The 14,508-nt window shown below is 46.5% G+C and overlaps 1 protein-coding gene across 5 annotated transcripts in view; it reads left to right on the plus strand.

Annotated features, from left to right (window-relative positions):
- The first annotated feature begins 320 nt into the window (after positions 1-320).
- LOC119022961 (plexin-A1-like) overlaps positions 321-14,508 on the plus strand; it is a 294,058-nt gene continuing 279,870 nt past the window's right edge. For 3 of the 5 annotated variants that reach the window (XM_037104478.1, XM_037104481.1, XM_037104484.1), the window contains exons 1-3: positions 321-354; positions 1,178-1,327; positions 8,483-8,718. The gene's annotated coding sequence lies outside the window, so the exon portion shown is untranslated. Of the gene's footprint in view, positions 355-707; positions 1,024-1,177; positions 1,328-8,482; positions 8,719-14,508 lie in introns of those variants that run through there. The other 2 variants (XM_037104479.1, XM_037104480.1) reach the window with 2 other exon arrangements.

Raw genomic sequence — 14,508 nt, forward strand, 5'->3', positions numbered from 1 at the left:
AGCAGACTCCTTACAACACAGCACTGTTGCGCGTATGACTCAAAATTAATAAAAAAGTAGTTACAACAGTGTGTTTGTGCAAGGAGCTACATACTGGTTTGTTGACATCTGTGTCCTCCGGTAGCTAGACCAAACTAGTCAATCCGAAGAGCGTGCGCTTACTCCCTCGCTGGCAGAGATGCAAACTTACATTTTTGCAGACAGAAACGTATTCCAGCATTTTCGTTTTTCTGTTCATAATGTACATGTCCATGTTACAGCCTGTCATGAGCCTTACAATAGCCTGTTAAGGGCGCGCTCGATGGATATGCTAGTTTGGTCTAGCTACCGGAGGACACAGATGTCAACAAACTGGTATGTAGCTCCTTGCACAAACACACTGTTGTAACTACTTGTTTATTCATTTTGAGTCATACACGCTACAGTGCTGTGTTGTAAGGTGTCTGCTGATGTTGCATAACTTTTGGGGTGAGATGTGGAGCATGTTAATACGCTTAAAACACAGTGTAAAGTTCTGACCTCATGCTGTTAGCTGTCAATGCTAACTCTCCGTTCACGGAGCCCTGTAATGGTTGGACCAAATGTCTTCCTGTCTTAGGTACTGGCAAGTCAAAAGTAGCTTGAGCAATGAAGCCGCATGTTTAAATCGACCAAAGTCCTCCTCTAAAACAAAAAAGTAATTTAAGTACTCTAATGGCTTACTTTTTCGTTAACCCCAACACTGCAAATCAGCAATACAAACGCAATGTTCGCTAGCTAGCTTTTTTAGCTACTGACTGATCAGCAAACTGTAGGGATTGTTCAGTGCTTACTTTAAAGAAAGGGATCATAACGCATAGAAAGGATTTCTAATAACCCTCGAATGCCTCCGCTACGGTTTCGCTCTGTCAGCCTTCGCTGTTTTGAGTGCAGGAGCGGTGCAGCACTGCTTGACACAGCTTGAATTGTGAGGCAGAGGAGTTCCGGCAATGATTACAAAATCACGCGGCATGTGTTATAAACACAACAACAAAGAGACAAAATGTAAGTCTTCCCAACAGAAGGATAAGAAGAAGAGCTCCGCTCGGTCTCTTTTCGAAATTGAGTGTTTTACTCTTCAAATTAACCGAATGTTATGTTGTTGTTTTGGTGTCGACTTTGTGCTGAATTCGGCTGAAATGATGCACATCTGCTACAGAAGGGTGCTGACTGCCGGAGCTGCAATGGCGTAGATACACAATGCAGAGGAGCCAGTGGAAGTGCACACAGAGACCACAGTGGATCCTATCAGCCCTCCTACTGTTGCGGATCAGACACGGACCAAACACGGATCTAGCGGAACTTAGGGGTAAGTGGTAGGGTGAGGGTGTGTATTGACTTCAAATAAAGCTAGCTAAACTGCCATAACTTAATAGTCACCATGCTGCACTTAATGTTAAAACACAATACATCCTCTTAAACATTTTTCTACTTTAAACATAGTTAAGGGGTCTTCTCACAGGCTTATTTTATTGTACCCGGTTCATAATTTAGCAAAAAACAACACACACACACTGCTACACTTGTCTGTTGGGAGGTAATGACGAGCGACACTGACTCATTACGGCGTAGACGAGACGAGGAAGAAACCGAGCAAGAATGTGCCAGCATCGATTCAGCGTGACAAAGCGCGCGCGGGATGAAACTATAAAGAAAGACCCTGTCAATGTCAAACCCATTTCACTGAACATAATGAGGGAGTGAAACACTTTGCACCGATCAGCCATCAGACTTTTATCTTCACGGAGAATAACTTCTCGTGTCGTCCTCATTGAGCAGCGTCTTTAAAAGATGTAAGAGGGGATGTGTTATTGTGGAAATGTAAATGTCAGGTTTAATTTTTTTGGGGGGGGGGCGACGTGTAGGTAATAATGTCGGTGATTGAGGTGAATGAATGCGAGGCAGAAGAAACAAGCGGTGCACTGGGGGAACACGTGGGATCAGAGCGGAGAGGAAAACAATGAACGGAGCAAACAGAAGCCGTCGTGCGGCAGATGAGCGGCATCTTCGGTCCGGCTCTGCTCTTCGTCTGCGTCCTGGGGGAACAATGTGAACAATAACCAAGTCACCTCGCGCTCTACGTGGCTGTTATTCATTGGCTCGCTCGCTCGCTCGCACTTGCTTGAAGGTTCCCGAGTTAGCTGTAGCATTAGCAGCCTTCCCCTGCTGTTTTCATCGCTGGCTGGGCTGTAATTACAGACGCATCCAGAAGAGACAAAGGGAGGACGCTCGGAAGAAGTCCGGCCTTTCAGCCTTTTGTGTGTGTGTGTGTGTGTGTGGTTACACCTGCGCAGTGTGCGTGGGCGTGCATCATGCGTGCTATAGAGATCAAGCAGGGACAAAAACGAGTGCAAAGAAGCCCGGCCGTCCTTTGAGCGTCCGCGCTAAAAGCATCTACCGCCGCCCACTCTCTCTTTCTCTCATCCCCCCGTCTCTCTGATTGCCAGCATCTTCTTTTTTTTTTCTTCCTCGCTCTCCATCTCTCCTTCCCCTCCTGCTTCACGTTTCTCTTTTTCCCCCCACCGACTCCTCTCCTCTCTCTCTCTCTCTGTAATTGCTGCCGCAGTTGAGACCAACATAACAAGGATCCCTCTGATTTCGTCGCTGATCCAAAAAAACAAAACAAACCAGTAATGCTCAAAAGAAATCAGGTAAATGAAACAAAACTTCCAACAAAGAAAGAAAGAAAGCAGAAAAGATCTTGTGCGCACAGACCCCGACTCTTAAGCACAAAAGTTATGAGAGTTAATTTGATTTGTGTGTAAGAAGCGAGAAAAAAGGGACAAAAAACACAGAGGGTTTTTTTTTTTTTTTTTTTTTTTTTTTTTAATGCCTAATTAGTTTCTTTTTCAGGCGTCTCTCTGTGGAGATTTTAATTATGATTTGGCATCAGCCGGCGTTTATGGGATGAAATGGACGTTGTTGATCAAGGCTCTGTTGGAAGGTGGAAGAGATGGAGGGAGATACAAGCAAACCAGAAAATGAGGGGGAGAGAGAGAGAGAGCGAGATTGTGGAACTGATCAAACGCATTCTCATTCACACCATGCTCAGCTACACGCCGGCGAGCCACGCGTCACCGGGACCCACGGCGGAAGCAGAGCCCTCTCGCTCGCTCCGGAGTTCGCACTTTAAAGTCGGAAGCCGCAGCAGTTCTATAGAAATGTCTGTTTTGCTGCCTTGTCTCGTCAGCTGACGTAATAATCCAGCTATTGGCAGCTATTGAAAGCTTTTTTTCCATTCGGAGTTCTTCGTGCTGAATGGGTACTCCCCTTCACTTCCAACCTATTGATGCACATGAAGTGATGCTGTTGTAGCAAAATGTATACAACATTTGTTGAAGCCAGAACTCTGAGAGGAATCGACACAGAGACAGGGTTGCAAAAAGGGTTGCAAAAAGTTGCTGGGCTGACCGAGCCTTTACACCTCAGTTGTTTACACAGTTTCTTAGTGATGATCTGGACCGCCACCAAAATGTCAAGATGTTCATCGGCCCATTGTTCTCTACCTTTGCTAAAAGTCATGTAACTTCCAGTAATCGTTCCAAAGTCTGCGTGCGCATTAACTCGTGCATGTATGTGTGTGTGCTGTTCTGTTTGCTGATTGGTTTAGTGTGTCGGTTTCCTGTTTCCCACCGTTTTTTGGGAAGCACTGGCAACTCCGTTCAGTTATGTGCATGTGTGTTCATTAAGTGTTAAGTATGAGGTATTTCTCAATCCCTGTTTATCTCAGACTTCCAGAATCACACGTTCTCATTTAAAGGTCAATGTCACTTAGTCAGGCCAGATTTCTCAATAATACGTCTTTTGTTTGTTGGTGAGATAAATAAATAGTGCTGTTCAGTCAACACTGGACTTGAAATTAAGCTTAAAAAAATATACATTTTAGTTAGCATAAAAATACAACTGGAAACCATTGAGCAAAAAAAAGCCCCACAGAGGTCGATGTAGAACTTCATGAAGCACATTTCTGGCCTGCGATGCTCCTGCAAACTATTTATTTGCCCTCAACAGCCAGAACGCTGCTGGTGAACATACTGCGGCGGAGCGTTTAGCAGTTAAAAAGACACATGTTAAGAGTTGGTTGAGAACAAAACAGATAAACAGACTGAATAATGGACTGAGATTTGTCAGGTACAAAAACACAGCGGAAAACTAATGTGGTCAACCAAAGTGGAAAATAACAGCCGTTATACAGGAACTGTTTTATTATTTCACTTTATTCGTACAAATTATTAACACTCTGTTATTCCTGAAGGACAGTGTTATAAGCTATGTTACATAATGTTTTTTTTCCCTTGCAGGTAAACACATAGATATGCATGTCAGGAGTTCAGTGGCGAGCCATTGTACCCTGAAGGCTAATAGTTGTTTATTAGAGAAAGGCTGTGTATCGGCTATCTCCAGTTCCTTAAGATGTTGGAGGCGATGCGGGATATTTCCAGCAGTGTTAATTCAAGTCTCCCTCTCATTCAGCCATGCAGCGGTAAAACGGAGGGATAGCACTGTAGCCTACAGTCAGCGATCATGATAAGGCAAAACACAAATACAGACTTTGATCACGTTTTCCCCATTTCCTTTTCCTTATTCCCACAGCACACAGGAAATTAAGATATGATTTACTGTAGCCTGAGGAGATCAGTAAACCCCATGCAATCCATCAGGCAAACTTTAGCTTTCAGCTCAGTCTGGCTTCAAAAACCAAAAAGCACGGGTCTTTAACGGGGCGTTAAATACAGCGTCCGATTTTAAACGATGAAGCCTTACGAGCAGAACGGGGGGGGGGGGGAGATGCGGATGACTCGGAGGATTTCAGGATGAGGAATGAACTCTGAGACCGGCAGTGCCACACACAGCCACGCAAAACCACGGAAAGCTAGCAGGAAGGATGTTCACACAAACACAGGCGTGCGTGTACGCCTGCACGCGCCCGGTAATCTGAGCGGCGGAGCATCATCTGAGTAACCACATCCTCTTCCTCAGTGTGGAGAGGAGGAACCCGACACCCCCTCGCCCTGTTTGAAAACTCCCTAGTCATCAGTAATATGGGCAGGAATATCAACATTTAATATGCGCAAGGGGACCACAAAGGTCATAGCGGGGGCCCGGGATGAAGAGAAATTCTCGTACATCGCGAACACACACCAACAATGCATCCTCTTTTATGGTGCAAATTCATTTTCCTACGCTCCTCAGATCCTTCTTTCTATTTAAAGGGTTACACTGGAAGTCATGATGGGAATACTGTACTACACCACTCGAGTACAATAAATAAAGGATATTACTGGCAAAGGCAGCCAGAGGCTGTTGCTTGGTGTGTTTTAACTCAACAACTAATATATATTATTACCTCTGCCAAGGAGGTTATGTTATTGCTTGTGTCTGTTTGTTGGTCTGTCGGCAGGATTACACGAAAGCTACAGAACAAATCGAAGACAGATTCTAGCCCAGAATAGACCCATTCACCGTACTGGATAGAGGAACGGATCCAGGATTTTGGTCTTGACTTTTGTTTAATCTCTTAGTGAATAATCTAGATAAAAGTGATGTAAGTGAGTACAATTTGATGCAGTTAAGCAGTAACTGGTGGCTAAAAATGAAGGGTGACTCAATGTTAGTTAGTCTGATATTGTATTAGGCTTGATTGAATTCAAAGAGACTGTTGTGTGTTTTTTGGAGGTTGCCCGGTGCAGTTTCATATTTGTGAGAACCTTTTTCCAAAGTTCACCGTGAGTTCAAACACTGTATTTCTATCTTTGAGCCATTTTTTTGTAATTACAGCTCAGTTCTGTACGCTGTGAAAATGAACTTGCCCATTCAATTTAAAAACTGTATTGTTGTTTTTGTGCCGTGATTATCATTATTTTCCAATCGCAGGGGAAGGCGCATTTAAAAAATGTTAGGAATTAGGAATGGTCTGACATCTGAACGTTAACAACGGGCCTCTTCCACAACATTTATTTTGACTTGTTTTTGTAGGGAAATCACAGACGTTCCAAATAACAGTAATTGGTTGCTCCGGTTTTGTTCAACTGTGACAGTGAGCCAGCCTGAACAATGGCAGGACCATGAAACCAATGCAGCTAAGTGGATTTCAGCCAACGTTAATTTGATCGTTTTCACCTGCGCTTTTTGTACGGTGACAAATACGTCTTCTCGGGGTAAAAAAAAAAAAAAATGGCCCATCAGTTGGCAAAAAGCATCAAAAAACGAACGGCAAGCGAACGTGGCTGTGGTGAAAAGGATTGAGGTTTGGTTGTTTGCATAAAGAAATGTTACTGTGCAGCAGCCAACTTTCAAGTCTCAGATGTCGGTGCCTCCTTGAAAGTGGCTAAAAGCCCCTTCTGTCTGTCTGGAGTGTCTTAACTCTTCTGAAAAATGGAAGACGTCTTGTGCTTGATGGTCGTCAGTAGTGTAAGTTGTACTGTAAGATTTGCAAACGACATCTCATTAGCTTCAACTTCTCATTCTGATGTAAATGCCGATTGCACAGTGTAATGGCTGTGGAAAAATGACACCATCAACGTACATCTTGCTTTTACTATGGTACTCAGTCTGCCACCAGGCTGGACTTTTTCACAGTACAGTAATACCACAGGAAATCTCTAGAAGGGGGCAAAGATTGTTTCCACTTTAAGTTGGAATATGCAAAACTAGTGTGATGATTTTGGACATTAGGGGGAGGAAATAATTCAAGTTGACTTAAAGGGATAGCTCATGTTTTTTGAATTGGGGTCATATAAAGTACATATCTATAGTCAGTCTGTTCCCTACCGTAATCACCGATCAGCGCAGCCTCAGTTTGGAGAAGCAGAGAGCCGCTCCAGCCCAGACGTTCAGCTTTGTACTGCAGTGAACGGGGTCCAGACCGACTATAGATATGTACTTTATATGACCCCACTTAAAAAAACACAAACTATCCCTTTAAAGGGGCATTATGTGAGAACCTTGTTTAATAAGTAAATCAAAATATTATCTAAAATCATCATCCGAATGCAAAGAAGTTTGCCGTTACGAGGTCTGTTTATGTGTGTTGCAGAGATGTTAGCAGGCTAACACACTAGCCCCGGGCCGTCCTGCTCTACGGCTAACGAAGCTAACTAGCAAAGGCAGCTATGGTTACGAAGTTAGTGGTTACTCTGGTGATGTGCTGCTCCCTATATGTTTTGAGTATGACTACAACAGGTGATCAATTCTTACATACTCCACCTTTAAAAAAATCAATTTAATAAAGTTATTATGGATATGGCAGTGGCACACAGATCACAAATGACATCCAGTAGAGGGAGCGACATTAAAATTAGGATTGTAGGATTAGGATTACTATCATAAGGATGATAGCAGGTCTAATATTCACTCTGCTTCGAATCTCTCCACCAACACTAACAGCCCTTTAACAGATAAATGCTCCACTGTGTTGCCAACCACTAACTGAGTCTGCTCCTCGGTAAGGGGCATGTATGATGACGTGGATACCTCTGACCTTTTTTCCACCAAAAACTGCCACCTGCTGCGTCCGGGACGCCTGCAGATGGGAGCTGTGAGACAGAAACCAGTTTTAGAAGTCTGATGAGCAGTGTTTGAGATTCATTAGCCCAAATGAGGCGGTAAAATTGCTCAAGTCAGCCTGTTAAGAGTCACCTTTCCAAATAGTAAGGTAATTTACTATTAATGTTTTTTTTTTTTTTTTTCAAATTCAAAGTATTCAGGCAGCTATTTCATTCGAAAAGAAGAAGAAGAAAAAAAGTTGTTGATGTTTCGGGGAGGGGAAAAAAAATTCGGCTGTAAATTATCTCCAGCAGCCTGTGGTCGTCGGTGAGGTGAGAGACAAGGCCAGCGCTGCCGATAGAGATGATTTGTCAAGTTTCAAGGGAGCTGACCTTCAGCTGAGAACATTATTGAATAGGCGCACACACACACACACACACACACACCATGTGGTCACATACGTAACGCTCACGTCGTGCGTTGATGCCCACACATTCATGCGGAGAACACGCGTGCACATTTTTTACATACATGCAGACATACGCGTACACTGCCATGAAAGCAGCATAACAAGACGTGCACACACACACACACACACACACACACTGTGAGCAGCAGGGAGACATGAAAATCCAGCAGTGGCACTGTGCATGCATTATGAGATGACAGGAGCGATCAATCAATGTGAGGAGCGGCAGCTTTTTATCAGGATTATATCAAAGCACCTGATTCCACTAAAACAACCTTTATCATGTCATTTATGAGCCTCAACCAGGTTGCGAGGAGCGCCGCAGCCTGTACCGGGTCCAATGCTGCCACCTATGCGCGCCGTGGAGACGTGCGTCTGGCGATGCGCTTTTACGCACCGAGGCAGCCAGGGGGCGCACTCATGTCACTAACCTCCCCCTCTCTCTCTCGCTCTCCCTCTCTCTCTCTCTCTCTGTGTGTGTGTGTGTGTGTGTGTGTGTGTGTCTGTCAGGGGATGCCGGAGTCTAACCGCAGCTCCCCTCTCATTCATGCTGAGCGCTGCTCTCCTGTGCGCACGGAACTGCAGAGCTGAGCTTTGGAACCGGTGCTGCTGCTGCCGCCGCCGCCGCCGCTTCTGCTGCTGCTGATGTCTGACAAGCCCCGCCGGGAATGGAAATGTCTCCTGCTGCAACTCTGACATCTTAAAAATCATGCCAGGCAGGACGAACGCGGAGGACGGTTTGATAAGTAAGTACGGCCAAACTTTTTCTTGCGGTTGCTCATCCCCTCTCCCCTCGCTCGCCTCGGAGCTCCTTTCCTTCCCACCACATCCGAAATGTTGGTGACATTCCTCTCTCTTCCCCTTTTTTCTTTTGCTCCCCGCGTCCTCCTTCGTACCCTCCGCGGACGTCTTTCTCTCTCTCTCCCCCGTCTTCGTCTCTGGCACCAGCAGCACACATGGACCTGCCTGCGCTGCGGGAGAAATCAGCCTCTCTTCAGTTTGATTCATTTAAATAATAGTAATAATAATAACAACGTTTGCGCTCCAAAACAGCGCACGGCTCGTTTTGCGCGCACGGGGACAGGCAGCCAGACGCGCGCCCGGGCTGCGGATCAACCGTCTCCCGAGATGCCCGTCCCCTCTTTTTCACTGATGGAATTGGTCAAGTTGCTGAAGGTGACGGATTGCCTTACCCTCAATGGCGACTCGCAACTGCGGATTTTGGATGCGAAGTGGCGGCATGAATAGGCTGTTAGAGCTCCACTGGGGTGTTGCGTTTTTTTTTGTTTTTTTTTAATTTTTTAAATTTTCTTTCTTCTTTTTTTTTTTTTGGTTCTTTCTCATCTCCCACATGCTGGAGCTTTTATGTTCATATGGTAGATTTCAGACCACAGGAGCATCGTGGGAATGTCGTCGCAAATGGTATAGAGGTGCCGTTAAGCTGTGGGCTGTTATGGTCACTATTAAACCCTCTGCTGAGCGCGCCACGGGCAGCACAAGAAGCCTCTGTGGGAAAATGATTGTGTTTGTGGTTCTGTTGAGCTGGCGTCATTATGATGGAGGCACGAACTGAACTTGAAATCACTTCGTTCACTGTGCGCGTGCATATGAGTGCACGCGTAAAGAGTCTTGTGCCCCAACACCGGGATTGTGTGTGTGTGCGCGCGCGCGCGCCTGTTTGGATACAAAATGTGAATGTTTGAAAGTGTGTGTGCTTGCCCGCACAGCGTTTGACCTCGCATGTGTGTGTCCCTCACCCACACATAAACACACACACACACACACACACACACACACACACACACACACACACACACACACAGTCCACATAGCAGCAGCATCATTTTGGAGCCGCTTCAACATGCACTGACAGTTTTGTGTCACCTTATGAATTTTTGACTTGAAATGCGTAGGTGAGGCAGACGGGCTGATTTTTGAGAGGCTACGGGCGCCAAGAGCTCCTGCAGCCAAGCACATAAGGAAGAAATCTCTTTAGGTTGTGTGTGTGTGTGTGTGTGTGTGTGTGTGTGTGTGTGTGTGTGCAAGAGAAAGAGTGAGAGAGTCTTCTCTTTGCATGTTCTGAATCTCCCCTCATCTTCTCCTCTCTCTCGCTTCTTATCTCTCTCCAGGGTGAACTTGCGAGGGTGTGTGTGTGTGTGTGTGTGTGTGAGTGAGAGAGAGAGAGGTGACGTGGGAGCTGCTGTGGAGAACATGTGAGGATATGTATGGATGGGGGGGCTTCTCTCTCCCTCCCCACTCACAAGTGTGTGTGTGTGTGTGTGTGTGTGTGTCATGACGCGCCTGTGCTGGGACGCGTTGATAAGGCAGCGAGCCTGAGCATCACCTCCACTTTGGGGCCGAGGCGTGACATCCAAAGTGACTGCGCGCATGGCTCCGGTGACATAATGACTGGGGAGCGTATTAGTTCCCGTTCCACCCGCTGACACACACACACACACACACTGCTCGACGAGGTTTGAGCCCCGAAAAAAAAAAAAACTGAGTCAGAACGAGACTCGGGCGACGGCGGCGCCGCATGTGCTGTGAGCTGCCTCTAACCTAATTACCTAGTTTATTCCTGGAGTCTTTTATTATTAATTTGTTCTTAGAGGAGATCATCCCTTTTCTTTTTTGGGCTCTCCGTGGATCCACCTTTCCGTGTATTCTTCTGTGGGTGCTGTAACCAGCGCTCAGCCGTATTTAAAGGAAGTTCTAGTTTGACAGATTCCCATGTGAGACGGGCGTCTGGTGTGTTTAATCACATATTTAAAAGAGCCGTTTCCTACTTTTTCCTGCTGTTTATAAATCTTGGATGAACGTGACTGCGCTTATGTAATATTTACACAGGAAGTGATAGCGTGTTTGTGTCACCCGGTCGAGATAATGGATGTGGCATCATCGTGCCTGCAGGGACGGTGATGATTTATGGCAGTTTTATGTGATTTTCTTGTTTTATCTCCACATTATTCCAATGTCATTAAAGAGATAGCTGTCTCCTTTTGAGATTAACCAATGAATAATTAACCGGGTGATTTTGTTTCATAAGGGGCTTTTTTTTTTTTTTTTTAGGCGAGCGGCCTCTGTCCGCGTCCACGGATGCGGCTTCCTGTGGGCCCGAAGCCTTCTGGAGCTTCCTTGACAGCGAGCTTTATGAGCCTTATTATGAGCGAGAGAGGACTGTGTGGAAGCATCACCTCGCCTAGCGGGGGGGGGCGGAGGTGGGGGGGGGGAACTGTTGTGTTTGGGTGAAAATAACAACCTCCACAGGAGCGTGCATGCGCGTGTGTGAGTGTGAATGCAGGTGGGTGTGGGGGCGGTGTTGTGTCAGCGCTTTCAGCCCTCGCTGGCTTCAGACCCCGGCTGAGCTGAGAGCCGCAGACGATCGACGGTGCGCCCCGCGGACCGTCGCACCTCAAAGACGCCCGCGATGAATAAACAGAGGAGAGGATGTGGCGATAACATGACAATAAAGCAGACTGATAAAGCGGTTTTAACTCAGAGGTGTGTGTGTGTTATGATAACCCGTCCAAAGGATGTAATGAAACGGCATTTAGCCGAGGGGTTTTTTTTTTTTTTTTAATTCCAAGCGCCATCAGAGTCTACATTTAAATGCCGTAGCGGCGGCCTCAGCGTGAGATGAAGCACTGATCCTGCGGCGTTACAGACGCGCTCTCGCCTGTTGAGCTGCTGATGACTAGACTGCCAAGTGAGCTGATATTACGTGGCGAAGTCCCAGTGTGAATCCCACCTCCAGCAAGACGTTCAAGGCAGACGTGTGGATCAAATAACAGAGCGATAAACCGCGTCTAACGACAAGATGACGGATGCGATACGGGGTTTGTCGGTGAAACATTACCGTTAGATTACACGCTCGATTATAACTTAAAAGACGCGAGGTCTTGATAAACTGCTCTCTCCCTCTGCTGGCAATATATATTAATCATTTCAATAAGGAGAGATCATTTGAAAGTGATAACGATATTAATTGGAGTAGCATCAGTCCAGCGTTTTTAAAGAAAAAAAAAAAAAAAGAGGAAGAAAAAAGAAGAAGCTCCCTTATTAAATGTAGGCCCGGGGAGATGAGAGATGGGACGGTACTCCCCTCAGAGCACACTTCAATCAGGAGAGACTTATTAAGAGTGCACGATGAAAATTAGAAATGTGGATGGCCTTCGCCGATCAGATCCCGCCGTGACGTCATCGCGAGGAGAAGCCTGATGGAGCCCGGACACTGGCGGCAGACGTGGTGGGATGGAGAGACGGGCAGAGCTCATCACATTTGAAAGATGAGTAGCGTGAAGACGGCCTTCTGGATTCTGCTTGTGTGGACTTTGACCTTTTTGACTTTCAAGATCTTTTACATGCGCTTAAAACGTAACCAACACACCGCCAGGAAGGACAGAAGTATAAAAGGTCTCTTAAAAGAGCAGCACTGGGAGGTATGAAAGAGCTCCAGTCATTGGAAGTTCGCAGAAGGTGGTACCCCGTCCCCCCCGTCCTGATGGTGACGACTCACCTTCACCAGAGGGTGTGATCCGTCACTGAGGATCGCCCCCTTCTTTCCCCGCCACTCGGGGATTTGCACTAAATACGTTCAGTCCATTCTTGTTAACTACAGGAAGTGAAACACACAAGCTGAAATATTCTCTACAAATAGGCGATGGAACAGAACAAGTATTTGTCTGACCGGCTTCTGCATGAAGTCCAATCACTCTGATCCTTTCCTACACGGCACCTTGGTTAAACCAAAGCGAGGCCTCCTCGCACGGCGCAGCCCGTGTTTAACAGGAAGCAGCGAGCATCGCCCGGTGTCCAATCATTTGTACTCAGGGCTTTTGTGCTCTTTTGTCGTATCGACTCCAGCAGCGGATGAGCAAATCCGTCTTGTTTTTTTTTTTTTTCTATTTTTTTTTTTTTTTTTTTGCCTCTCTTTCCGATAAGCCGGTGACAAACTGTGCGCAACACCCAATTTCAGTCTGTACAAAATAGACAGAGGAGGAGATTGAGAAAAAAAAAGAAAAAAAAAGAAAAGTGTGCGAGAGAGACGTGGAGCGAGAGATGAAGCGATGGGGCTTTTAAGTTCCCCGGCATCTTTTTGATGCAGCCTCCGCCGCGAAAGGCCGAGGCAGATCAAACGGGGCAGGCAGATTGAAATAGTTTCTCTTGTAAGGGGGAAGAGACGCTCCGACGGCGCGCAGATGTGACAGGTAACCGCGAGACGGAGGTGGCAGCCACTTTTATTTTATACGCCACCTGATTGCAAACACTCTTCCCCCCCCCGTCCTGCAAGGAGCTTTTCTGATCGTCGTTAGCATCGGCGTTCGGTTCCTTCAAGTGAGACGAATGGCGTGTGGGTGGGCGGGGGAGTTATTTCCTATCCTGGTGTGAGCAAGGATAATTCTGCCGTTGTTTTGTCAGCAATTAAAAGAATTTCAGCAACCAATTTTCTTCTGCTGCTGCAGACCGTACAGCTTGTGTTTGTTGTCCCAAATGGCCAATTTCTGCCTTATGTTCTGTGCTGTCTGAACAGTTGAGGCAGCAAAATAATCAGTGTGTGTGTGTGTGTGTGTGTGTGTGTGTGTGTCTGCGTGTGTGTTTGTAGCCCGCAAAACCCACACCGCAGAACTTGTCTGTGTTTCCTGTGCCTCTCTGACATTAGTCCAATCAGCACGTCCCTGTAGCACGCCCACACTCGGACATCCTCCCTTTACGCTCCTCTCCTTGTGTATATTTAGCGCCGGGCCAAGGTCAAAGTTAGAGTGCCTCGTTCCTATTTTTTTTTTTTTTTTTCCGTTCAGATGCAGATCTGTCTTCTGTTATCTGTTCGGTGAGACTTTCCCCAGGCCGTGGGGGGGATGTGTGGGAGCGAGGGAAGAAGGAAGGGTGAAAGGGAAGGTTTGGACGGTGGCGATGCTGCCGGGCCAAGAAGACGAAGGCGCCTTCGCTGCTACGCTTAGTTTCAGGAACGGTGCCAGCTGCCGCTTCCTGCTGACGACTCTCAAATTCGGCTTTATGGCGCTGAGAAGGGTCCTACCCACCGTGATACAAGCCAGCAGAACATTTTCAGATGCAACGTTAAATGTGTTTTTCAGCGGTTCTGAAAATGTCTCGTTCATCTGGAACGCTCCCTCCGGCAAACCCATGTAATGCACTTTGAGGTGAAGGTACGCTCCTGTTGCAGGCTCGGAGAGAGGAAACAGATTGTTTGGAAGTGAGCGCTCGGGGTTTCACAGCATCGCACAGGCTGCACACTGCAGGTTTATCTAACGCAACCAATCTGATGCCTTTCTCTGCGCTGAATGACACCGAAGGGACAGGAGAAGCCAGAGAGTCAAGGATAGGAGAGTCCGGCTTTCTCCACTCGGTGTTAATAAAGCAGATGGAACCACTCTCGCGAATTTAGGCAAAAAAGGGATAATCCGCTGCAGTTAAGGGATGGGAACGACTTTTGTCTTGTCTTCTTGATATCAGAGTCTGGAAGAAAGCGAGTAAAAGAGGAGGAAGAATTGGGGATTTTGGGGCACAGCTGTGGAGAA

The sequence above is a fragment of the Acanthopagrus latus genome, chromosome 7 (genome assembly GCF_904848185.1).
Source record: "Acanthopagrus latus isolate v.2019 chromosome 7, fAcaLat1.1, whole genome shotgun sequence".
Classification (NCBI taxonomy): Eukaryota; Metazoa; Chordata; class Actinopteri; order Spariformes; family Sparidae; genus Acanthopagrus; species Acanthopagrus latus.